General features: G+C 41.5%; 1 protein-coding gene across 1 annotated transcript in view; it reads left to right on the top strand.

The window, feature by feature from the left end:
• The first annotated feature begins 6,291 nt into the window (after positions 1 to 6,291).
• rhobtb4 (Rho related BTB domain containing 4) overlaps positions 6,292 to 26,543 on the top strand; it is a 264,128-nt gene continuing 243,876 nt past the window's right edge. The window contains exon 1 of the mRNA XM_080467760.1: positions 6,292 to 6,303. The gene's annotated coding sequence lies outside the window, so the exon portion shown is untranslated. The remainder of the gene's footprint in view (positions 6,304 to 26,543) is intronic.

Raw genomic sequence — 26,543 nt, 5'->3', positions numbered from 1 at the left:
TATGTATGAAGAACAACCAGCAAAAAATAGCATTCAAATGTGAGCAAATACTTAAATATAGGACTTGTTTTGAATGTTGTATAGTTGCTTAGGATCCCTGACTGTACACATAAATACCAGCGTATCAGCAATGGTATACTCCATTGATGAAACATATTTCACAGGAGATAAAGCACATTAATTCTTTAGTCTTATCAAAAAGTTCAAGATTTGCCAACCGTGTTTCATTTAATACAAAATGTATAAACATTAATTAACATATCACACAGCTACGTACAACAAAAATTGGTTTAAGACGTGAAGCGCTGGGATGAATTAAAAACTACCTTCACGTCACACATACGTGGACTATATGTAATCCACTTCACCCAGTTTGTGGAGATGTTGCATTTGCCGACAGAGATACAGAATTACACCAAAACACTAGCGGTAAAGAGATTAAAAAGTGACCTGTTTTAACACAAAGAAGACGGGAAGCAACGCACCACGGCGCTCTGTTATGGGGATCAATGGCTTTGTGATTGATTTCCGTAAGCCTGTGTGTGTTTCATAAGGCACAGGTACATTTCGTGGGTGATTATGATGATGTTAAATTCTGTTCCTCTTTCAGCCCCGCATACCCCCTTTTTTCATGCTTTCAGTGATTAGCGTCTAAGACAGAGGGAGACGGTTCCCAGGCAGCCAAGCTAACTGAATAGGGATTAAGGGTGGAATAGCTAGCGGTGGACGGAAGCCCAGAGTAGTCAATTGGGACTGTATCTCAGGTAGCTGCGCGAGATGTGGTGCCGCTACCTCTGTTGCGCTGCAACTGCTGCTGAATCTGAATCTCAGCTCAAGAGCATTGTAACCTTATCAAATTAGCTGTGGGCCCAGTCTGTCAGCCAGTACTGCTGGGTTGGCAGCCACCACCATGATTAGTCATATTGAATTATACATTCAGGGCATGTACGACACCTTCTACATCTACACAATACATAAGCACGCAAACACACACACACACACACACACACACACACACACACACACACACACACACACACACACTGGCACACACAAACACACACACACACTGGCACACACAAACACACACAGGGCCACAGACATACTGTTGTCACAAAGACACAAATTCACACAGTGAAGAAAACAAGTCTATGAATGCACACGCATGCATGCACACACACACACACACACACACACACACACACACACACACACACACACACACACACACACACACACACACACACACACACACACACACACACACACACACACACACACACACACACACACACACACACACACACACAGACGAAAAGCACACACTTAGTTTCTGTTTTGGAACAGGGTGATGCGGATGTGCGTAAACAGGATTAGGAGAGACGGTTCCGCTGTCACACAGACCTCCAGATTGTAATTCTTATGCCTCTCTGACAGCTTGGCACAGCACTAAGTCACCTAACGTTTGCTTTGACATGAAATCCAGACCTGGGCACAGATGAGGTTATCAGTGGGGGGAGATGAGTGGGTGGAAACGCGTCTAGTCCTATTGGGATAGCTGTTTGGTGCTATTGCCTGGTCTTTGCTGTCTGAAGGGGACTGAGGGGGCAGGAGGAGAATGGCGCAGGGTGCGAAAAATATCTACCATAACTAGCTGTGGCGGACCTGCGCTGATGATTGAGGATGAGGTAAAAAAAAGTGTCTGAGAGATTACAATCCTCTTCATTAAATTTATCTCTTGCGACATAAACTTTTAATATGCACACCAGCAGTGTGTATGGGACTTCCAGGGCAGCTTAAATGACTGCAACCTGTAATTACTGTTCCAGCACTTGATTAGAATAATCTGATTGCAATTATTCAGTGACTTTAAAATACAAGCCTCGAGCTACAGAACAATAATTCAAGGGCAGTGATTGGGAACGTGTTTCTTTTTTGGCTGTAAAATGACATTTTAATCGACACAGAGTGAAAGAGGTTCCCTGCTAAGGAGCCAGCTCCCTCAATTAAAGCCCATTTATGCAGTGAGGGGGAAGACGTTGTGCTGCGACGTGGAGTTAATCAACCCGGCAGACACTTACAGAGTTCTCACGGATCAGGGAACTCACCCCTATGATGGGTAAACAGGCAGAATTGCAGCACACCAGCAAGGCCACCAAGAACACGTCCGCGCTACTGTATTACTTGTTTATTTCCCACAATTAATTGCTTGAAAGGAATTTAAAACACCTTATGATTAAAAGACCAAACATTAAAGACATTGTCTTGTGGCGATGGCTGAACGTCACAATCAAAATACAGTGTGTTACAACATGTGTATGACATGTCAATTATTTTCCACATTCTGTAGCAACCAAGCTACATAATTGATAGCATTTAACAGACAACTCTAACAAATCTCATCACTCTGAGGAGTCTGTGGTGGGTTAATTAAAAAAGTAATACAACTTGAGGGACAAGTATTGCCCAGCTGGCACTGATTCCATGGTCAAAGTGAAGGACAAACATGGTGACTATAATCTTTATTCTAGGCCTCTAATTTGCATGACTTTATTTCCTTGGTCTGAGTTACCTGAGGAGAGGTGATTTTGGTCCCTGCCTTACAGGCTGACCCACCCTGGGTGATTAACGGAGCTGATTAGTCCGGTAATGCAGACACTCAAGATTTTACCTGTCCTTCAGCGGTCAAACGCTGTATACAAATGACGCGCACACAAAAAGTACATGTTTGTACATATGGCAAAAACATAAGTGGTGGTATACTAGGTGCTTATACTTTTAAAAACAAAATCAGTAGTGATTGTCCATTATACTTTTGTCAGCTTAATTGTCACCTTCCTCAATTATCCTGCGTCATAATCGACTGTATGTTATTAGCCGAATGTGCCACCACCGACGCATTAATCAGTATTACTCTGCCTCAACCTCGGTAAGTGGCACAATAAGAGACATGCCCTCTCTAATCAGCCTCATTGTGTTATATCACCTCCGCTCTAACTATATCACCAAGAGTTCAAAGACCTCACACTACATGTTATTGCTGAAACCATCTTTAATCAGCAGCACTGGTCTTTGTTAGATCATGGAGGTCTACGTCGTAATGAAAATGGCAGCTAGCTCTGATAGCAGCCTAATTGGGAGATAATGAGCCAATAACATCAATAGCTAATGACACACCGAGTCTAAGTCACACCCCCCTCAGGCCACACAGAGGCTCATTCAGCACTGATGGAGTGCAGAGCTGAGAAGGCTGACAGAGCTAGGCCTGGCTCTGTACAAACAGGCGGCCTTGATGGCTTCATTAGTCTAATGAAAGGCGGAGGTAGACCCTTAAAGATGGTCATCGTAGACTAGCTAAAGGGAATTCCAATAGACACCTGATCTGTGGAGCACTGTCTAATGGTTTCTTACAAATGAAAAAAAGAAAGATCCTTTCATAATGTGAACAGTCCCTGGTTTAAATACTTTTACTTTTATTTTTATTTTTTTTATTTTTTTTAGCAATTTCAGCCATGGATGCAACCAGTCTACAAAAACCACAAGAGAAGAAAATAGTGTGCTGCCTTATAAAAGAAATCAGCACTGACTTTTTGGAAGCGGTACTTGTACTTTGTTGACGGGGAAATAATGTGGAGTTTGTTTGTTTGTTTGTCAAAGGATGAGCAGGGTGGGATGACAGTTTAAGCGCCGTACGAGTGTGTGGGCGTGGGCACCAGTAAGTGGGTTGAAGGGGGCTGAACTTTTGTCAGGCCTCAACAATGAACAAGCAAACAGTAAACAAGCTTGATGATGCATAATCACATTAAGAGAGGCACCAAGCATGGAGGAGCGACCCAGCTAATCCACACTGTGCTAGCTTCGGTAACCTGCACGTAATCCTGGAGCGAGGGAGCGAGGTGGAGCAAGGAGGAGGCGAAGAGAGGAAAGGAGGACCAAAAGGAGCTTTGGAATTGAATTACTGTACATACAAGCTTTAGTCCAATTAACCAGGTGTGTTCAGGTAAATGCCTTGTTGTATTTCTTTGAAAAGACCTGCTAATAAGGTTATCCGTGCCGAATAAAAGGTTTAATATTACAGGCAGCTTGATAAAGCTCCAAAGGTCTTGGCTAATGCTTAAAACGCACAAACATCCGTAGGGAGCAGTTACTGAAACACACGTAATGCTTCATTATATATATATATATATATATATATATATATATATATATATATATATATATATATATATATATATATATATATATATATATATATATATATATATATATATATCAGTGTTTGTCAACTCAGGGTCGGGGACCACCTTAGATATCACAAGAGGTGCCCACATTGTCAGCCTGGAGAGTGACAAGATTAGATTTGAATATATCAAGAAAGCCACAAAACAATTTCTACAATCTGGAATATATGCAGAAAAGTATCCCGTGCTTTCATTTTGAGGGCTTCTTTTGAATGAATATTTTTGAGAGTTGATATGTCCACCAGTGTTTGTCTTCACTGTAACGTTGAGCACTGGGAATACAAGAAAGATAATATTTCGTTTAGACAAACTCAAGTTTGATTATATATAAATATAAGAAATACATCTATATAGACATTGTCAGTGCATGAATGAAAAGAGAAAGGTGAAAAAGAGCCCCAGGTGGAGCCACTACCTGCCAGACCGTTTACAACTCTGAAGAGCGAGCCACCCAAAGCCTGTGATTAATAGCGTTGCGGGATTTATGAAGCTACCGCTTTACCAATGCTTTACCAACGCTTTACCAACGCTTTACCAACGTTACACTTATTTTCTGCTGACTTAAGTGAGTGACCTTTTCAATTAAAATAGCCTTGGCTGAAATCACGACTGCAAAGCTCGGCTTTGTGACACGGCTAAAATAGAAGAGTGGTGGAACAAAAATTGACTAAATAAGTAGAAACGAGGTTGCCATAAAAAAAAAGGTGTATTTTGCAAAAGACAGCAGAAGTTGTTAAATGAGGAAAAATGGCTTTGTCTTACACAGTATCATGTTGAACTTGCACTAATATCATAAGCTGCGCTCTCTTCACTTTACTTTTAAAACTTTGCTGAGCAAACTTTTTTCTGCCAACTCTGGTACAGCTGAGGGAAATTCATCATTATCAGCCGGTGGATCAAAAATGGAGAGGGGGTGAAAATGACAGATGCAGCAAAAGTAAAGGAGGGGAAGGTGGGTGGAGATGATGTGGGGAGTGAGTGCACAGAGAGATTGGAGCCAGACAATGAGGAATGGTGGAGAGCGTTTCTATGTGTGTATGTGTGGGTGGATGAGTGGGTGTAGTAGGTGTGTGCGTGCGTGTGTTTAAGAGAGGGTGAAACAGAGCGAGGTCCTTGAAGTCGACCACGGGATTCGGGTACCAGCTGGACTCTCAGTCCTTCCTGCTGACTCCGCCTGTCCTATAGGCTACTCAATTCCTTACCTACTTCCCAAAAACTTTTACCATCCCGACACGTGGCTTTTCCTCTCTGCACTTATTCATTTCCTTCCCTTTAACCTCACGCTTAAACTTTTACTGCAGCTCGTGTGCCAACGCATTGCATATATATGACTGTCCTAAAATATGCGTCTAAGATCATTTTAATGGAACCGAAAAACAGTTCCTGTTTCAAGTTCTCATGCTGTAGATATAAACAACGATCTCAGATTGTTGGAACCACAAACATTGCACAGTGTTATATTTTCATGCACCCCTATGATTAAAAAAAAGTGTTTTTCCCACAAGTATCATCTGTCTTTGAGATAATGCATTGCAGCACAGTGCCAACAGCAGTCAAACTACGCAGCCTCTGTCACATCATGAGACAACACACAGCACTCTCGATACAAAGCCTCCAGTAAAAGATGTGCATACCTCTAGGAATTCAGCAACTAACTGAACATTGAGATGTTGCTTTGGAAAAAGTAAGAACTTAGCGACTAAAGCAGATATTGTGGGTGCGGAAAAAGAAGACACACATCATTTGATAAACTACCAATTCATAACGAGTTGGGGAGACACGTAAAATGTAAATATAAACAGTATGCAATCATTTGCAAATATGATAAGCTCATGTTTTATTCAGAATAGCACACAGACCACAAACCAGATGCTGAAACTGAGACATTTTACCATTTCCTCAAAATATTTCCTCATTTTAAATCTGATAGCAGGGACACATTTTTAAAAAAACTTGGAACATGGGCAACAGAAGAATGTAAACTCAGCTGAAGGAGCCTTCAGGTTGGTTGGAAACAGTCAATCCTAATGACTGAGTATACAAGCAATATTAGAGAGGCAAAGTCATAAATGTGGAATAACTTTAGAAATGTAGTAATTGTGAAGACGTAAAAATATTTAGTAAACAATTTAGAGAATCTGGACCAATCTGTGAGCATGAGTAATGATGCCAAAAAGTCCATGTTTTCTGTCCTGCATTAATAACAATAGCTGGAAACCACCACAGAGGCGAAGGAACACTTTCAGATTTCATTGTCTGTGATAACGATGCATTGTACAATCCACAATATGACCACCGGATGCCATGGCTCTGCCAGTTTAAACTGAACTGATGCAAAATAGAAAATCTGTTCAGTGGACAAATAATGTGTCCTGCAGACAAGAGAGGAGAGGGACCCTTCCTGTTATTGGTGCTGACTTCAGAAGCCAGCCTCTCTGCTGGTGTGTGGTTACCAGTGTTTGCACAGTTACTTTGAAAAAGTAATTCAATTACTGATTACTAGTTACTCTTTGAAAAAGTAACTTTGTTACTTTACCAATTACTTGTTTTTTAAAGTAACTAAGTTAGATTACAAGTAACTTTGTAATTACTTTCAGCAACTGCCAACAACATGGTCCCCTCGATCTCAACATAAAAATGACAACCAGTTTTACCAAAAACTCAGTTCTGATCACTGCCTGGCCTCCCGCTGATACATATTTAACCTTTGACCTTCATTTGTTTTGTTGTATTTATATCCGATTCATAGTTTTATCATCAGATTTTTACTATTACTGATATTTATTAGTATGTAGTTGTAGTCTGTTGTTGCACTATTTATCTATTTATTTATTTGCACTACCTGCTCTATGTGACATTTTAATTGCCCCCCCCCCCCCCCCCCCCCCCCCCCCGGACAAAGAATGTATTTGATTGATTGATTGATTGATTGATTGATTGATCAATCAATCAAAAAGGGGGGGCTGATTGCAATGTTAAGGTTGATTGACGACGTTAGTGTGTTCCAATTCTTTTGTGTTACGTGAATCATTGGCTGAGAGTGGAGAAGGGGGCGGGTCAGATGAGCGCGCAGACTGCATGCATGCTCTGCGTGTGTCTGTGTGCGTTTGGAGAAGAATGGAGGTTTGTGCCAAACTTCAGCAAACAGATGCTGGACCACAAATACCATCTCCACTGTACCAGGAGCTTCACTGTTCTGCCTTGAAGTTCACCACGAAGAAAAGCTTTTGTCACCTGTTTGACTCAAAGAAGATCTGGACACTCAAAGCAGCAGGAGTCCAATTTCTGACAGTGCCTGGATAATGTTCCACTTCGAAATCTCCAACTGATTGTTTTCATCGCTCCCTAAACATTTAGTGTCTCTTACAAGACAGGAAATGTCAAACAATGGTAAACATGACCCTGTCTAAAATATTCAAGGGATGTGTTGCTGCCATCAAATTCAAAATGAGCTCGTGCTAGATGACATGGAAAAGTCTTACTTTCAACAACTTGTTTGTCCAAAACAGGTTTTTGAGGTATCCAAATAATTACTTTAAATAATCACACTCTATCCATACCTTTTGGGTGATGGGAATGAACATTACACATATAAAGTCACTAAATAACTCCACCCTTAACATTAAAAAAAACATTTACGAGCAAAGCCTGACTTTTCTTGTAAACTGTTTTAAACGTTATACCCTCTATGTTTACAGTGGCTTTTGGTTGCAACCGTAAGCGTATCCCACCCTTCAGCGATAAACTAAACTCATTTGAACATTATGACCTTTGCTGGTTTATCTTTCACCCACTACCTCATCTGTAAATCCTCCTGTCTGTTTATCCTGCCGAAGAACATTTGTCCAGCTGCTTTTTCCCTGCAGGTCCAACATGCATCTATAGGTGAACTCTGAACTACGACAGTACTAACTGTACACCCTGGGAATGTCAAAAACTGTCCATAGCTTACTGGTTAACCTGCACCACTTCATTTAATCAAGTACAACCACGCACATGCACACACAGTACACCTAAACATCGCAATTGCTCCAGCTAACACAGTTCAGGTTGACCTCTCCGTGGCAGCAGCTAATGCGCTACAACAGTCCTCTGGCCCGTGGCCCCAATTTGCTATGCTTGACCACACTGCCTTGCAGCGAGTGTATTATTCCCACACAATTGTAACACTCCCCCAACGGCAAAAACATCACACACTTAGTTGTTATGGCTTACTGCATTTAAACCATTATCATCACAGAAGTGAAAGAAGTTGCTCGGCTGTGGGCTTTGATAGGACTCCCTCAGAAAAAAAAGAAAAAAAGAAAGAAGAAGAATCCTTTCCAGCTAAATGATTTTGATAGAAGCAACAGATGTGATCAATGAAATTGCAATGAATGATGACAGATAAATGGCGTGTTTACAAACTATCCTTGTCCACCCACAGTAAGAAGGGTGTAATCACATCATAGCAGTGTTGGATGAGCATGCCTTAGAGGGCATGTAGAGTACAATTACTGTCTCAACCCATCCCGGCCGTAACTACCCCACCCTGTCTGCATAGATGCATCCCGGCCCTGTTATGCTTCTTGTGTTTTTGCATTTTCTGTGCATGATAATTTCTTTTTTCATCTATGACAATACAAGCAGACTCAACCAGTGATCAGCCTCTATGGTCCAAATTACTCATATGTTAAAACATAGTAGTGTTTAATGCTTATACATCAATTCAATTACATTATATTGCTATTGTGTCCGTCATGGACCAACATTTAGCTCGTCTCTGTCTTTTGTACTTTGAGCATGTTTATGTAATTCCCCCTGAAGAAAATCAGAGTGTTAACCAGACTTTCGTTCGGTTAAACGTTACACATGTCAGAGAGAGTGCAAACAAAGAGAGACACTGAGGCAGAGATGTACTTTTTAAATGAGTCAAATTCCAATTTGCACACTTCTGTTTTTGTGTCCTCAAAAACCAAACAACCACTCAAATCTATGAATAAAATGAATGCTAAGAGCTTCTGCATTGAGATGGTATTTGTGGGAAAGACATTACTCAGCTTGTTGCCAAATGCTGTCTGCATGCATAACAGTCCCATTGTGTACATAGCAGTACTGTTTCTTTTTTCAAACTGTTGAATTCATGGAGTTAAAAATTGATATTAATAATAGTTGTGTCATTTTGTTCTAAACACAACGTTTAGATACACTGAGAGTTATAGTAGCTTATCATGTTTGTTTTGTAAAAGGAAAAAGATTTATACAAAGAAAATACAGCTGTTTGTTTCTATTTGCATCCTAAAGAATGAAAGAACAAAGTTGAAAAGCGTCAATATAAAGTGGAATACTCTGAGAGGGAGAGGGACAAAAAAAAGAAGAGAAAGGGAGCACAGAGGAAGAAAAAAAAAAGAGTCTTGAATCAAAGCCAATTACTTCAAGGGCCTAAATCCTGGCCAGTGAATTCTCCCCCCAAAAAATATTCTTCTATACAAAGGGAAGAGAAAATAGTAGCTGTGGAAAAAAAAGGGGGCGAGGAGGAAGGTGAAACGACTGAGAGGTAAAGAGAAATTAAAACTGATGAAGCAATGAATGTGGAGTTATGAGGGGGAAAAAAAGTGGCGGGGTGGAGTTATAGCCTCCACACCCAACTGACCTGTTTCCAAATAATTATGCAAGGAAAAAAAAAAAAAAGGAAAAAAAGGATGAAGTCCCTGAGAACAAGAGCAGTTTTCACACTCTAGCACACAAAGAGAAGGACCGGCTCAGAGATGAGAGGGTTGGCTGCATTGTACTGCCCCACTTAAATCTTACTTTCAATTCACTAAATGTGTTATTTGACTTGGCAATGAAGCCGGTATGTCCCATTGAGTAGCAGGGGAGTCTTACCACCATTTGGCAAGTTTGCTGCAGCCCTGCTGAACAACTATTACCTTGGTTCGCGGGCTGACCTTAAAAGTTAGTGAGTGGTGGTTCCACTCAGTAGAAAAACACAGAAAGGGGGCTGAGGAGAAGAAGAAGAAGAAAAAAAAGGAAACAACAATAAGTCTAACCCCTAATTGTTTAAGTTGATCCTTTAAAAAGACTTTCCTTGGGAGCACTTAAGATAATGGGGGACACAATGCCAAATTGAAATGTCTTTAGACGCGAAGAGAGGAAAACAGTAAATAACCTCAAGCACACTCTGAAAGGACAGAGTGAAACGCCTCTCAGTCAGTCATTAGCACTGACCTACAATCTCCATGTGAAATAATGGAAAATATACATATCTGTAATTTTGTCTTCATTATAAACGATGGGAAAATTACAACCGCAAGAACAACTTAGCAGTACAGACTGTTACTGTGAAACCAAAATAATGCAAAGTTATTAGTGGAGTGGAAAACTCCAATAAAACCTCTCACTGACTGGCTTAAAACTGAGAACCTATTATTTCACATTTCTAAGACAATAAATCAGTGGTTATTATGAGGACTTGTCAACTGAAATTGCTCTCTAAACTCATAAGCTATATATTAAACACAGCTATTGAAGCTGGACATGGCAGGTCCAATTCTTGGCTTTAAGATATGCAAACAATAATTTGCCTCAGTTAAATAAAACACGGCTTTACGTTTTGAAGACATGCTAAAATTGAAAATCTAATCTTTTACTTTTCATTTCATTTTGCAGGGTGCGATTAAAACTGACTTTGCTCTTTGTTTAACCCAAATTTCATCATATCGTCCCATTTAATAAAAGATGTGATCATGTGTTGTTTCATTTACAACACGGTTCAGCTCAAGGTCAGCCTCACATAAAAATCTTCAGTATAAGCCCCGCAATTAAATTTGACGTTGGATGTTAATGGCTCTATTTGTGTGCGGCGTTTGCCAAGGATTCATGCCACTATATTTGAGAGGGCCAGACGCATGGGAGGACACCTCATGTCAACTCTAAAAAGGAGCCATCCGTGGCTGCCAACATGATAAACCTGTAGGGAGGAGCCCCAGACACCCAGCTCCAGGAAATACACCCTCCAAAAAAAAAAAAAAAAAACAACCCTGGCCTGCCCTCGTAAAAACTCTGAGGAATTTGAAAGATAGGCCACATCACACCAATCCTATCCTGCCTCACATCGGGGAAAATAATAGAGAAGTTCAAAGTCAGAGACGGTGATGTTTGCGAGACGGATGGGAAGAGAGGATGAGGAAATATGCCAGGGTCTGAAGATTCATTTTCAGGTTGGATTCTAAAAAAAATAGTGTCTGGCAGATTGTGAGGGGGGTCAAGACCTGGAGGCCTGCAGCTCAGGAAGCCATCTTGGCAGTGACTCTTTTGGTGCACAGGGGGAGAAGGGAGAAAGGGGTGGGGGTGGCGTCTGTGACAAGGTACACCAGTCCGCTGGGACACTGCCGTTTCCTCTTTCCCACCGTTATACTATTGCAACTACTATTTTTCTTTCATACAGTTTATCTTTGATCCGAAATCTATTACTCAGTTGACAAGTAAAGTAAACATAGACATAACTTAGAGCAAAACCGGCTACTTCCTGAAGTTATATTCACAATCGCGATGATGATACTGAGAAGGGAATTAGTGATCACAGAATCTGATGGTGTATGCAGTCTTCCCACAGGGGGTGAAGAGTTTGCTTTCCTTCCTATTCTTGTGAGTTGCTTCAACCTTGTATTTACTAATTTTCAATAAACAAAGCCAAAAGCATTGATATTCTATCCCTTCCCTTTGTTTCTCTTTCACACACATGATCACAGTGCGCCCACCCACCCAACATTGAGAGAGTAGACAAGGTGCACAGAGTTGATCCAGCCATTATAAGATAGGCAATTGGGTTCATTAATCAAGAAAAGGCTTTGCCAGTATGAGATCCCCGATGAAAAGTGATCTTACAGCTCGATCCCGTCCGTGTGTGTGTTTGTTGGTGCGTTTGGTTTGTGGGAACCTCTCAGTGTTAGTCCAGATCTTTTCTTGCCTAAAACACAAGATCAGTTGGAGAAAATACTTAAAACTGGGTGAGAGGGACACAAGGGAGGGGAGCCCGAATGATTAACGCCAGATTAAAGTATCCTCAGGAAGCCAGAGATATGACCTTAACTGTCTTCGTGCTGCAAAACCCAGTTAGAAACAATAAATTTTAAAAAGCAGCAGCCGATCAGAAGGACGCCGAGGCTGTAAGTAAAACCCATCTGGAATGGCTTTCCGTCTCTCCTCTGTACAAGCAGAAACCCAATACTCATATCAGATATGAATATTGTGCAGCGATAATAGCTGAATATTCATTTTGGTGCGAGCGGAAGACAAACATTCCCGTCCTTAATGACATCTCCTGGGAGGAAGTTCATTACACAAGGTTGTTACGCAACAAAACTCTGTCACTTTGAGAGGTCAGGGGAGGTTCACACTGCTAACATTAGCACGGAACCCAATGGCAACTAGGTTACTGACATTTCCGGCATTAAGTAGGCCCCCTACAAGAAGTGGGATACAAGTAACATCAGTTCTCGAGGTAGACATGAGAACACTTCACTTTTCTGACCTACTTAGTGTCAGGCAGCAACACAGAAATATGAAGTTTCTCTACAGGGTCGAGCAGGAAAGGCGCATCATTCAAGCCAACGATTCAGTCAATATATTATCAACTGTGAATATTAACTCACGTCTCAACTGACTCAGTGTACAATAACAGCTCGACATAATGACCGTCAGCAGCTCAAGTCTTTTCTTCAAAGAAACCCATTTTTCCAAAGCACCGACAAAAAAGAACCAAATGCTTCCTCACTCAGTTAATCCCACAGTTTTATTTGGATTGTCATGTTTACGAATCAAGACAATGAAAACAGCAGAATATTTATGTGTTGAGAGAAGCGATCGGGAACTGGTAAACAGGTCCAGACCTCTGCTGATTGAAAAACAAAACCTTGAACATGTTCTGGCTGGACTGATGTTATCCGAATGTTAGCGATGTAACACAATATAATCAAATTTATGCTTGACGGTGAGAAAGTAGCATTTGGAAAGTTAAAAACAAAACCATGTGTCGTAGGGAACTTGACTCAATAGCTTAGCAAATCAACTTTGTTAGAAACCACTGTCGGGAGATTTTAATAATGAGCCATATGAGGTACACTGTACATCTATCAGTGAACATTATGTAGAATAGTGTGTTCGGTTGCCAAAATAGCCTGAACTCTTGAGCCGTAGTGTTGAAGATTTCATGTCACTCTTGCCATTGCATTTTGATTTTAGTTAAAATTATGCTATTTATCTCTCTTAACACAACAAATTTGAAGACAAACTGTTCAGTTCCTGTCTATTAGTCATATATATACATATAAGGTACTAACAGCCATATTGTTACATGGCTGTTATATTATTATAGTTTATCAGCATCTCTATAAACTAAAATTATTATTATTGCCCACAATATAGTGCGATGATATGACAGTCATCTGAATCTTGAATCTTCTTTTATTGAAGTTTCACTTTAAGAAAACTTTCATTGTTGTTCAGAAACTTGCAAAACATCAAATTTAGGCGCAATGTTTTGGGGAATTTGGTGCCTCATTATGAATGCGTAAACCTTTGTGAATGCCAACAAAGGTCACGGTAATTCTCAGAATTACAAGGAGAGCTCGTGGACTCTCTACATGGAATAAAACAATGAGCAGAAAAATTCTAGGACTGGTTTTATCTTCTCACACTGTAACAGGCAGGTGTACTGTATGGATGTATTCCTGATGGAGGGTGAGCAAGTGTGTGTGTGTGCATGTGGGGTGTGTGTGTGTGTGTGTGTGTGTGTGTGCGTACTGAGTGTGTGTGTGTGTCTGTGAAAACACTGTAGATGTAGTTACACACTGTTCTGTGCACTGATTGATGGTTGCTGTCCATGCAGGCCTACATTTTTGAGTGGATTGGAGTCACAGCACATGAGCAAACACAAGATGGAAGACTGTGGAAGTCTCCACTACAAAGCAGAGCAAGAGACTCTGCACCGCATACACACACTGCAGAAACACAAACTCTCACACACACACACACACACACACACACACACACCACACCCACAGATCCACTTCCCCACCACCACTGCTTGAAGATCTACCTGCCAGCTGCTGCCAGTCGCAGGGAAAGATGGGCTTTGTTGGTTTTGTGAAGCCCACCGACAAGACCCCCCTGGAGACTGCGGGTCTCCAGCAGCACAAGCCTCAGCCTTATCCACTCCGCCGCACAGGCAATCTGTTTTCTATATTACCAGCCTGTATCACTGTACTATGCACTATAGAACAGCAATTGAGCAGGAAATTAAGTTAGGGGATCGGTATTTGGCGGAGGAGAACGAGCTGGTGTGGTCTTCTCTCTCCACATACAAGGATCATTAAATATCACATGAGTTTTTTGATAAATTTCCTCTTCTTCTCTATCTGCTGTTCCCATCAACTCACTCCCCCTCTTCCTCCTTTCTCTTTTTCTCTGTCTGTCTCTTTTCTTTCTCCTTCAATTTCCCTATCATCGTCCGCCCTGTGTCTCTTTCTCTCTCTCTTTCTCTCCCTCTCTCTCGTCTTGCCGTATTTGTAGAGTGTATGAACCAAAACATCCTAATGGATGTTTAAACAGCTTGAGATGTGTCGGCCTGGGAAGTACCTCCCTGTGACAGCGAGCTCTGGCAGGGAATTGAGACCAATACAGAGGGAAAATAGGAGACATATTTCTTTCTTTTTTTTACCCCCTTTTGTTTATTTCCCTTCCTCTCTCTGGTTCCTTTTCTGTCGTCCAGCTCGCTCCTCGGCCCGTGTTCTCACATTATTTCACTGCACATACAAACAGAGAACGGAACCTGAGCATTTTTGGATTCGATATGGAGAAAGCCTTTTTTTTTTATTATTTCCAACTTGATGTCTTTCCTCCCCTTTCTTCTGTATACCCTCGTCTCCGTACAGTATATGAGTGTAAGAGTGAGATCAAGCCAGGTCTACTGCTACACAACAATGTAATACTTAACTTTCATTGTACACACACACACACACACACACACACACACCAGCAGTTTGGTATGAATCCTCCATTTTTTTGGGCACAAAAACTTCTTATTAACTTCTTAATCATAAACCTCATTATCAAACTAATAATTAACTTATATTTCAGATTACATTTAGGTTAATTTTGGGTACTCAAATGCCCCAGATCTCAACTTATTAATGAAATGTATATTCATAGAAGAAACCGAATCCATTAACTTGTCCTCACTTTAGGAAAATCTTTTCTTTTTTTCTCTCCTGATTTGTTGCTGCATAGATTTGCTGGACATAATAGTAAATATATTTAGAAACTTTTTTTTTTTTAATGTGGAACTGATTGTACATTTAAATGACTTAATATTTAATGAGGCCTACATTTAACCAAAGCTTATTTTTGTCTCAGTGAACGTGAACGTGGCTCATATGGAAACAGTTTCTGTGATTGACATTTTGAGTTTCGCACTCAGAACAATGTTTTTGCCCAAAACTGAAAGCAGACGTCCTCCTTGTTATCATCAGGAGAGACAGCAGCAGACAGAGAAACACACTCGCGAGGACAGCAAGCTCTTGCTGCTGCAATCTGAGGTCAATCCGAGAAGCGCTGAAAGGTAAATTAACAAGTGCTACAAGCAACATTACACATGGCCCTCGATTGTGTAAAAATCAATACGCTGTCAGGAAGATAATCAAATACATCGATATCTATAAATAAGCAAACGAAAGGAAAAATATATATCCCCATTGAGGTAGATTTACGATCATTGCCGGCCACATGGAAAGCTCACTTGGCACTCGGGACGTACGCATTGGTCAGGTTAGTGGGAGGCAGTCAGCGAGATAAGGCGGCAAACAGGTCTAAATCCCTCCTGAAGCTGACTTGATGGACAGACAGGCCACCATTAACAATGGGTGGCTTGTGAGAGTAGCAGCTGATGGAAAGATACCCTGGCATTTGCTGTGTTAAGAAGTGGCCCTTAAAGATTTCACACTTCCAATTTCTTTGAATTATCTGCCATCTCCAGCCTGTCACTCAGCCTGACAATCTGAGATTCCTGGTCACTGAAGCACCAGGCTGGTTTATTGACAAAGCAATCTGTAGTGATACAGCGAAAAAAAAAAAAAAAAACAACAACAAAACCCTGATAAAACATTAGTCAAACAACAGGACGTACAACTCTAGACCCACCATACATAGGCGTCGATTTAGATTTTTTCTCGTGGGTATACAAATCATATGACAAGCCTCCCATCACATCCAAATTCAGACGATATATATTGCTCACTACTTCTGAACTTCTGATTCTAAAACGGATTTCTTTGTTTTCTAAGAATCCCTTATGCATAGCAGATGGGTCAGTGGTAGAATTCCACGTGCCACACGGGAGGCTTGGGTTCAATTTACGGCGAGTGCAAATGGCATTTTTAAAATGAACTAAACATTTTCCGCAAGTTCCGCTATGCTTAAGTTCTGTTTATTCTTTGTTTTTCACCGGCTACGCCCCAGTGGGTGCTCAACTCTTTCAGTGCGTCCTCGAGCACCCACGGGATCTGCGCCTTTGCCACCAAACATGTGGATACAACATTGTACTGTAAAGTTCTTTTTCTCTTTTCCAGTGGCGTGTCGCAACGCATTACATGTAGTCCATTACAACTACCGAATGAACTTTTTTTGAGTGATCATTTTTGAGAACGATGAAAGAACAATGGGAAAAAAAAGTGTGTTTGTGTGTGTGTGTGTGTGTGGGGGGGGGGGGGGGTGGGGGGGGGGGGATTTGGGATACCAAATTGTGGATTTGTTATGTTGTACAGAAGTATTGTTTCAAACTCCAATAAGGCAAATTCTTTCAATCACCATAATATTTTGACATAAACAAGGCTATGTAGCCATTACCACTTTTAGTCATTTTTTGGATGCGCATTCTATTTTTACTTGCTAATATGCTGAAGTGACAACACTTTTACTTGCGCAAACCTTTTGGGCACTCTACCTATCTCAGATGACATGACATGACTTGAAGCTTTGTGAATCTCTTCTCGACACACCAACCTGCCATGTTGTAACTAAGAGAGCTGAATGGGTTTGGGAGGGTCCACTCATACAGCAGTGATGACAGCCAATGTTGTTACGAGACAGAACAGACTGCTTATCAGATCTTTACTGGTTTGACTCACTCGTTGCTCCAGACAGGGCCATGATAGAAATATCACAACATCGCCATTACCCTCAGCATTCAGTGCACATTGCACAGGCTGTGCTTTCGATGAATTATTAAAAGCAGACAGATTACGCTGCAAGGCTGCTAGTCTAGAGGCATGCTACAGATGCTGCTGAGCAAAACAGTAACATCACAAGTGTGTTTGTTCTTTTTTTAGAGAGGTTTTTTTTTTTTTTTTTCACTTTCCCGATTAGACAACGTGGCCACTCAGATAGGTGTGCGAGTATGTGCATGAGGAAAATCCCACAGTGGGTGGAGCACGAGTGAGCGTGTATTTCTGTGGCAAAAGATGAAGAGGGGGTGAAGGGCATAGTGTCAGGGCTTGTCTGACATGTGGCCTGGTGGGTTGGCGGGATGGTTGGTTTGCCGTCTCGATGGCTGGTTGGGTGCAGCCCAGCTCGAGTCTGGCAACTCTCTCTCTCTCTCGCTCTCTTTCCCCCCCTCTCTCTCCCCCCGGAGTGACGGGCTGAGACATTAAGACAGGCGTTTTAATTAACTGTGCCACTCTTCCACCTGCTGCCCTCAATATGCTCCGGCCCTGGCAAGCTGTCTCTCTTACCGCCGACTCTCCTGCTCCTTTTTTGTTCCATCGCTCCCCATCGCTCTGTCCTTTTTCCAACACACTTCATTTCTTTCTCTCTCTTTCTTTCCCCGTTTTCAAATCTCAGCCTTCATCAGTCTGATTTTCTCTCCATAACCTCCCTTTTCTGCGTGCAGCGCATCCCTCCACAGCTTGACCCCGATAAATGAAAACTCATACCAACAGATAAGATAAGGCGATTCCAAATCGCTCAAATGACAGAATTAGCCAATTTTATTTCTGAACTTGGAGAGAATTAATTCCTACACGTGTCCTGTCCTACTGACCCTCTAACTACCCGCCATCCCATCACACACACACATTCAGCACACGGACACACGCACGTACACACTCTCACACTCTTCAAATCTATCTGGTAATTCAGTTCTGCCCGACACTCATCAGGCTATTCATTAAGGCCTGATTGGAGATGGATATTTCTGTTCCCTCATGACAGAATGGAACTAGGGATCAAACTGGGGACATTACAGGATTTAGAGGAGCAACTGTGACACGCAGCAGTGTGTGTGTGTGTGTGTGTGTGTGTGTGTGTGTGTGTGTGTGTGTGTGTGTGTGTGTGTGTGTGTGTGTGTGTGTGTGTGTGTGTGTGTGTGTGTGTGTGTGTGTGTGTGTCTACATTTGAACGTGTCTATTTGAATATGTGCTCATAAATGTTTGTATTAATGTGTGCAAATGTATGCCTGGTGGTTTAAGAATCTCTTTTAGTGCTGTAGCTTCCATAGCTTAATCATTTTGATCATAAATTGAGAATTAATTCAAACAGAACAGAGCAACAAATGATCCACTTTTAGCACTCTACTTAAATTGTATTACACTTTTAATGGGGTTAATAATGGACGGCATTAGCAACACAGGAAAACGGCACTACAAAGTGTTGTATTAAAAGGATTGATGTTCTCCTTTTGGAATTAAAGCCAGGTCTTGGAGACACAGCTAAAGCTAACAAATGGCCCGGCTGTGGCTCCATGATGGGGCCTCACTCGCAGCCATACTACAGTAAGAAGACAGCAACTGGGGTCAATATATCACCATGGCAGACGGAGAGCATTCATCTGCCGTGTGTGGAGAAGTGGCTTTGAAGTTCTCTGCAGCGAGGTGAAAGAGCAGCCACAGCCTCAACCTCTGTGTTTATGTAGCCGCGTCAGCCCTGGGAGAGCTTTTAATGAATGATGTGGATAGATGGACATCACAGCTAAAAGCACACACTAACACGTCTGTGTGAGGGCCAAGACACACACCGAGGATTTATACATGGTTTAAGTCGAGGTCACCGAGGTCATGTGTGCAATTCATGCAACTTTGTAGTCCACGTCTACTTGTGCCATGAACAGGAAAACTTATTGAAAGGAGTTCCAGAAATAAAGGCTTGTATAACCATAATAGGTATGAAATAGAAGCAGGGACTCACCTGTTAGAAATAGGCTGTGCCAGCATCCTGCAGCAACGTCTCTGACTGAGAAACCACACAGCGTCACTTCCTCTGGGGAGAGGAGGTTCCTGTTCATGTTCCCACATGCGCGTCCACAGCCCCACTGATACAGCCTGCCGTCACCTGTGTGCCATAAATACGCATATTATATATAATTAGGATATTTGTCAAATTGGTTAACCCAAGCAGAATAATATTTTCACGAATAAATTATTCAGGGGAATTAATATACATTGTCTTGGCAATTTTTAAGTCCAAAAGATATGCACAAAAAACAAACCACTTCTGCATTTAACACAGAGCTGAATTATTGTCTAACAAGCCAAGTACATGATAATATCACCACAGAGTTGATGTTTTGTACCCTGTGTAGTCCTCACAATAATTGCACAGTACAGCGGGGGCCTCCAGCCCCCTGCAGCTCCTCTTGGATCTCTCCAGCGCACCTCTAGGAGCATGTTGTCCTTGTTGTGCTGCTGCTGCTGCATGGGGGCCTCTGGAGATAAATTATGGATGCAACGCAAAAGCTGTAAAATTTGTTGTATCTTCTATTATCTTCATGTTAAAGGCCACAAAAGCTCTTCAGTGAAGTCAGCCATTAAGAAATGACAGGTATTGCTATCAGGCTTCTTTATAGGCTATTACCTGCAATGACAGCAGCTGCTGCTGCACCACTGTACGGCCTATCACATTATTTGCAGCTAAAGTCAGCTACTGTGTCATTTTGCCTCATTTTCTTGACAGTGCTATCATAAATCCATTGGGCTGCAGGGGAAACTGTCGACTACCTCGATTATCTTCATAGCCTGAATGAATTCTGAAATGTATGTAACAGGCAATGACTGTTATGGATCAGGAGCCAGGGCCATATTCTCGCTAACACTCTCTCTCTCTCTCACTCTCTCTCTCTCTCTCACTCTCTCTCTCTCTCTCCTTCCTTGTATCTCTCTCAGGTGATGTGCTGATCGAGGGCTTGAGGGCTCTGATATGTGCATAAAACTGACTAAAAGAGGGGAACTTTGAAGCACAGTGTGGCAGCTTGCAAGTACTGGCATCAGTTCCAAGTCTTAAACATATTAACCTGTGAAATGTGCTTGTGGATTTTACAAAAACCACATATACAATTACATATTTGATTGGTAAATGATGTGACCCCCCCCCCCTTTTTTTTTTAATAAAGGACAAAATAAAAACGGTAACGTGTGCAGTGCTCATACAACCAACTCAAATGAATGAATTCTCAAAAGGCGAGCATTTTAATTACTATTTATTAGATGATAGCATATTGAGTGATTGCAGACACATAGTGTGTTACAGTACCTGTCAGGACAAGATTGTGGTTTGCCCCACAGGTGACCTTCGACACATGCTTCACACACTCCACAAAGCGAGGAACAACCACGTTTTCATTAGAACCGCTGCCAATTTGCCCATAATCATTGTGCCTGTAGGGAGAAGAGTATAAACACATAATTAAAATCATAATTAATTACCTGCAGGCATTATCTTCATACTCCTCCATCACAACTATATATGATGCTATTCCAAAGCGTGGAAATGCAGCACCTTTTAATTTCTATAGGGTAAAATAAATAATCAAATTAATTAAACGATTGCAGCGAGCAGGGTCCACTGGGGACTGAAAAACATATGTGTTTCCACCCATTTCTATGAATCCTCTTTGTGACAATAACGAGACACAGCCCTATCAGAAGTGAAACACCTCACTAACTAATTAGACTCTCAGGCTGCAGTCTGACAAAATAAAAAGAAGAAGGAAAAAAAAAAGAAAAGTGCTTGAAGGGAGACTTGCTCTCCCGCAATTTGCATCTGCCACTTTTTACTGCATCTGTTCCAAGTGCCATTCAACGTTCTCTTCCTCCTTTTGTTGGGAAGTGTTGAGCCCCAACTATTTAAGCTCACCTCCTACCTACCCGGAGCTTTGTTCCTGCTCCTCTGCAGACCAGTAATGAGCCAACCGCCACAAAACTGCGAGGAAATTAATGACTCATTACGGACGGGGCCTAGACCGCTCCGAAGCCTCTCCACCTCCCCCGCTCCACCCACACGCACACATGTAATCCTCTCTCTCCCTCGTTCGCTCTCTCCCTCTGTCAACCCTTTTCTCTCTCTTACCCTCATCCTCTCAGCCCGTACAGAAAGACCCCAACACCTCCCTATCAATTAGAGCCTATTACAGGGCTCCCATGCTAGCAGGGTAAAGAAAGAGGGCCTTCACAGCTCAAGAGTGTGTGCAGGAGAGATTGGGAGAGTTGAATGAGGAGCCTTAAGGTGCTCCTTTCACACCCTTGCCCTTATCCATTATGCCAGTCTGCAAAGCCCCCCAGGAGAAACGTGCAGCCCCGAAAAGACTTGGGGATGAAAATAAGTCAAGGGAGGGATTCTTGGTCACACCTTTTCCTTCTACTTCAGTGTCACATTATATCATAACTCGTCCTTAAGCAAAGCAACATGGTCACTGTGCTCCTCCTTTGGAGGGAGTATTGGGAGAAAGATGTCAAGCTCTGAATGATATGGATTAATCAAACCACACACAATAGGTCAATTTCTACTTACTCCCCCCAAAAAAGCATGTACGAGTGTTTTAAGCAGCTAACACTGAACGAATGCGTCCCTAAATATAGCAGGATAGTTCATTTGTCCGTTTGGGTCGGTCTGGACAATCCATGCAAGAAAATAATATTTCCCTTTTAATTAATTACTCTGCTTGATCAAGTTACAAGAGACAATGCTGATTTTAGTTTTCACGGGACTAATAGTGCTGTATTGGTTAGCGCTCTGGCTTCACAGTATTATCAGATCGAGTGACAAGTTTTCATGTTCTCCTTCTGCACACATGGTTTTTTTGATGATTTCCTACTATAGTTAAACACCTTAGATTTGTAGTTAATTGATGACTCTTAAGTTGCCCTTGTGTGAATGTGTATGTACCCTGCTTTTGTACATCGAGTCCAGCACCCCACACACCTTGGCTAGGTAAAAAGATAAAGAATTACTGTAAAATGCTGAAATGGATGGATAAAAGTCCTGCCTTTAATCCATTTAGCCACTCTCAACCTGCTCCTATGTGTTCGCTACTTTGAACACCGTCATCCGACGACCCATCATAATTAAAACGCCCACAGGAAGTTAAAATAAACATAAACAAAAATCATTTCAACACACCCTTCAGCACTTCAGTGCTTTTTTCTTTTTTTTTTTTTGCACGACCATGAACTGTAATCATACCATCTCTGTTTGCTCCCATATAAACACCGAGACAGATATTAACAAGATGAAGCAAGTGGTGGACAAGCACAAAGACATGAAAATTCATGTGGTTATTGATTTCTTTTAGTTTCACTCCTTTTACCCCTTCGTTGCATTCCCCCCAGGCAATACCTACTTATTCATGGGATTGTTGGTCTTTGTTCGGGGGAAAAATACTGTTCTACATTGCCAGCATTTTACAATATCTTTTCTTTTTATTTTTTTGCGAGATAGGATATGTATCAGCTTTTCATTCAAGCATTCTATGCTCACTGGCTTTTGAAGCTACGGTGCATTTCAAGGCAATCCCTCTGAGAGTGAATGGGTGAGATCACATGGGTTTGAGGTGGTTTAGAATGGCAAATCCTGCTGAAAGTGTCATTTCCAGTCGGAGACATCAATTTGGTGTGTGAAACAGGGGCCCAGGAGAGCCCGACAGCCTGGGAGATTCCTGACAAGAGCAAAGGGCCCGGGGATCAGCTCATACTCACCTGGATAAGACGGGAATTTCACAAAGCGCTTCAAACACACGAAGCAAAGTGCGAAAGGAGGAATACAGGAAGAAACACGTTCGACAACTTAAAATAAAGTGCAGGGAGAATCTGATAAAACGGGACGTCTTTAACAACACTTCCACGAGATATAATGAGCCCTTTGTGCGGGATGCACTAAATTATAGCAGCACTGCTTGACATATTTGTTCTAGAAATAAAAACTCTGACAAAAACCATGTATTTTGCCTAGATTTGTTAGATTTGTAGATATGCTATTAAAATCAAATGGGGGTAAAAGTAACTTTACTTGTTGTCCTTTTTGACTTTGATACGATTATATACAATAGTTGTTTGCATTAACAGAAAAAAGAAAAAAAAAAAAACACAAAAAATGGATTTGATCAATGACCTCCATCTGGAAAACACTGTCAAAGCTCATAAATATGGTTAATAGCGAGATATTAAAACACTGACAAGCACAAATTAAAAATCTAAATTATTGGTGGCACCATTTCTGCCCAAACATTTTGGTAACTGTAAAACAGTGCACATAGCCAGCAGTATTATTCCCAATATAAAGCCTCAATTAGCTTAAGTGAGAGCAAAATGGCTGATAATTATTGCACCAGCTCATTAAGACTTGTTTTGACACTAAAACCACTTAAATCACCGCACAAGCAAAAACACAAGTGCAGATGCACGTACACACATGCAGATGTTTGGAGTTTATTCCCGTCATAATGAGGCAGATACTGTACAGGTTGGGTTTTACTTGTTTAGAGGAAAAACTAAACATTTCAAACTAGATTTAATAGGGTCGTACCAGTACAGAAGCAATTTATAAATAGGTGTTCGGAGGCCACGTGGAATAAAATGATTCCTTACAGCAAAACAGATGGCAAAGCTGGGTAAATGTGCACGTTGGCTTGGTGCGCAAAGGTCATGTAGCTTTCAGTTTTAGTTGGGTCTCAGGATAAAAAAAAAAAAGATAATATAGAAGTCAATAACAAAATCAGACAACTTTAGAAGAAATCCCGAGAAAAGTAAACAGTGTTGACTCCGTTGACTTCGGGAAATATTATGTATAAGAAACAAAGAGCACGAAGGCAAGGCAAGCATCTGCTGTACCTGCAATAGATCTTGGCTAATAATGATACAAGCTCCTGAGGAATAAAATCCTTGGGGCTGGCCATAAGAGTTTAAGATTCAATGCGGTAAAATACAATGTGCTGTAAAATATTAATGTGTGTGGTAAAATTATGCTGGTGGTAATATTTTAGATTGCTGCTGTCTGTAAAAGAGACGTATCTATATTTATTTACAAGCAGGGATAGTGGATAGGGGGCTTTGTTTGAAGCCGTGTTTATGAATATCGACTCTGGCTTCAAGGTAAGTGGCTATAAATCTGCAAGAAGATCTTTGTAAAGTTCCCCTGGAGGACATAACTTCAGGTCTAACTGTCTACTTCCTTCACTTGACTTTTAAACATTTAGATGTAGCCTGGCCAACTACATTCAGAGCAGCTTCTAAATTATGGCGGCTTCCATTTTGATAGTCTAAGTGTTAACCAATCAGAGTTGATGAAATGGAGCAAGACATTCATCCAGGCTAGAAACATGAGTGTGTAGGGTCCTTGATAGGAGGTATTTACAAGTCTGAGAATAACACAATGGTTTTTCTGCCCGAGGATGCTCTGCTCCAGATGTGAACTCAGGTGAGAAAGATGCTCTTGAACCCCTTGAGATCTATACCATCTACCCACACTCATTTATATATACTTACGCCAGATACAGATCATTATTTTTCCAAGTATACATGCGGTATTTAACTTTTTCAGCCAAATCTTTGGGTCTCTCTGGGTGAAATGATGAAAAGTGTGAACCGCTTAAAGCCCAGAGTGTGACCTGCGCTAATGAGAAGAGCGTTCCTTGTATGATCAAATAGATCATATATCACGTACTTCATATCACCTAAGGCTATCAAGGCCAGCTGGAGAAGTTCTGCAGGTCCTGACTGGATGAACCGATTGTGGATGACTCATTTACAACCGCCCAACTTTTCTTTTTTCTTACTCCTCTGCAGCGTATCTTTCACATGTTTATCAAATTATTCTGGTTCAAAGTTCTGAAGTTCAGATCACATAGGTGATTGCATTAGTAATAGAGCAACAGTTGGCTGACCTGGCGATGATGGACACAGAGCTCTGTATCCTCCGGCTACGATGATTACATAGGAGTGAGGATTAAGAGAACTGATTTCTTTCCCGGTTGAGTTCAAAGGGCTCAATCAAAGTGTTTCACTGCTGAACTCTTGCCCTTCACTTGCAATGCATAATTAACTGACAACTGGTGATAAGGCTGAGCCCTGTGAAAATACTGTTTTTGCTTTTTCTGCCTGGTGATGAATGCAGCAACAGTTGATGTCACTGGGCACTAATAAATGGCTGGAAAGCTTCATTGATCCGACCATCTAATTCCAAGAAAATAGCTTCCTCCTGAGCTAAATTGGAGAAAATTGACAACACCCCACCCCCCACCCCCCACCCCCCCATTAAAGCCCCATCGCTCCTTTTTTTTGCACTCTCCTCCATTTCTTTCTTCATTTCTTCCCATTTTCATGTCTTTCTCCCCGGTGTGCCTCCTGCTTTCTCAGGGCTAATCCTCAAGGCCTACTCGTTTATGTAGAACCTCACCTATCTCTCGCTTGCCATTCTGTCCCTGACGCTGGCTGACACGAGGTATCAGTTCACACCCCGAGCACACAAAGAGAGGTGCTAAACAAGGACTTCAGGACATGTCACAGCACACTTCAAGGGCTTCGCGGTCGTAGTCGAGCGGTTTAGACATGGCAGAGTGAACAGAGCATGTTCGCCCAAGTACACAGGACATGGAGCCAATTGCACAAGTTCAAGTGTTGCAGCATAAAACAAATTAGACACTCAGCCTAGAATACAAGGAAAACCTATTATCTTGTTGTAAGTCTTGCCACATGAATACCAAGAAGCAATAAACAAAGTGCGGTTATTCACATTTTGGTTTTGCACAAAAAGAGAAAGAAGAACGCTAAGTACTGCGTCACCATGTTTCTTTCACTGGTATCCTCAATTCAAACAAGAGAGTAAATTCGAGCACGTTCTCCCCATGTTTCCATTGGTTTTCTCTGGTTTCCTCCCCACTGTCCATTCACATGCATTTGAGGTCAATCTGTGACTCTAAATTAGTGTAAATGTGAGAGTGTGTGGTTGCATGTTTGTCACCTCCCTGGTATCTCAGAATTGAATAAACTGGCAATTGGGAGGGCA

Source organism: Lipophrys pholis (genome assembly GCF_963383615.2).
Source record: "Lipophrys pholis genome assembly, chromosome: 7".
NCBI classification, from domain to species: Eukaryota; Metazoa; Chordata; class Actinopteri; order Blenniiformes; family Blenniidae; genus Lipophrys; species Lipophrys pholis.
This window is presented reverse-complemented; position numbering and strand designations above follow the sequence as displayed.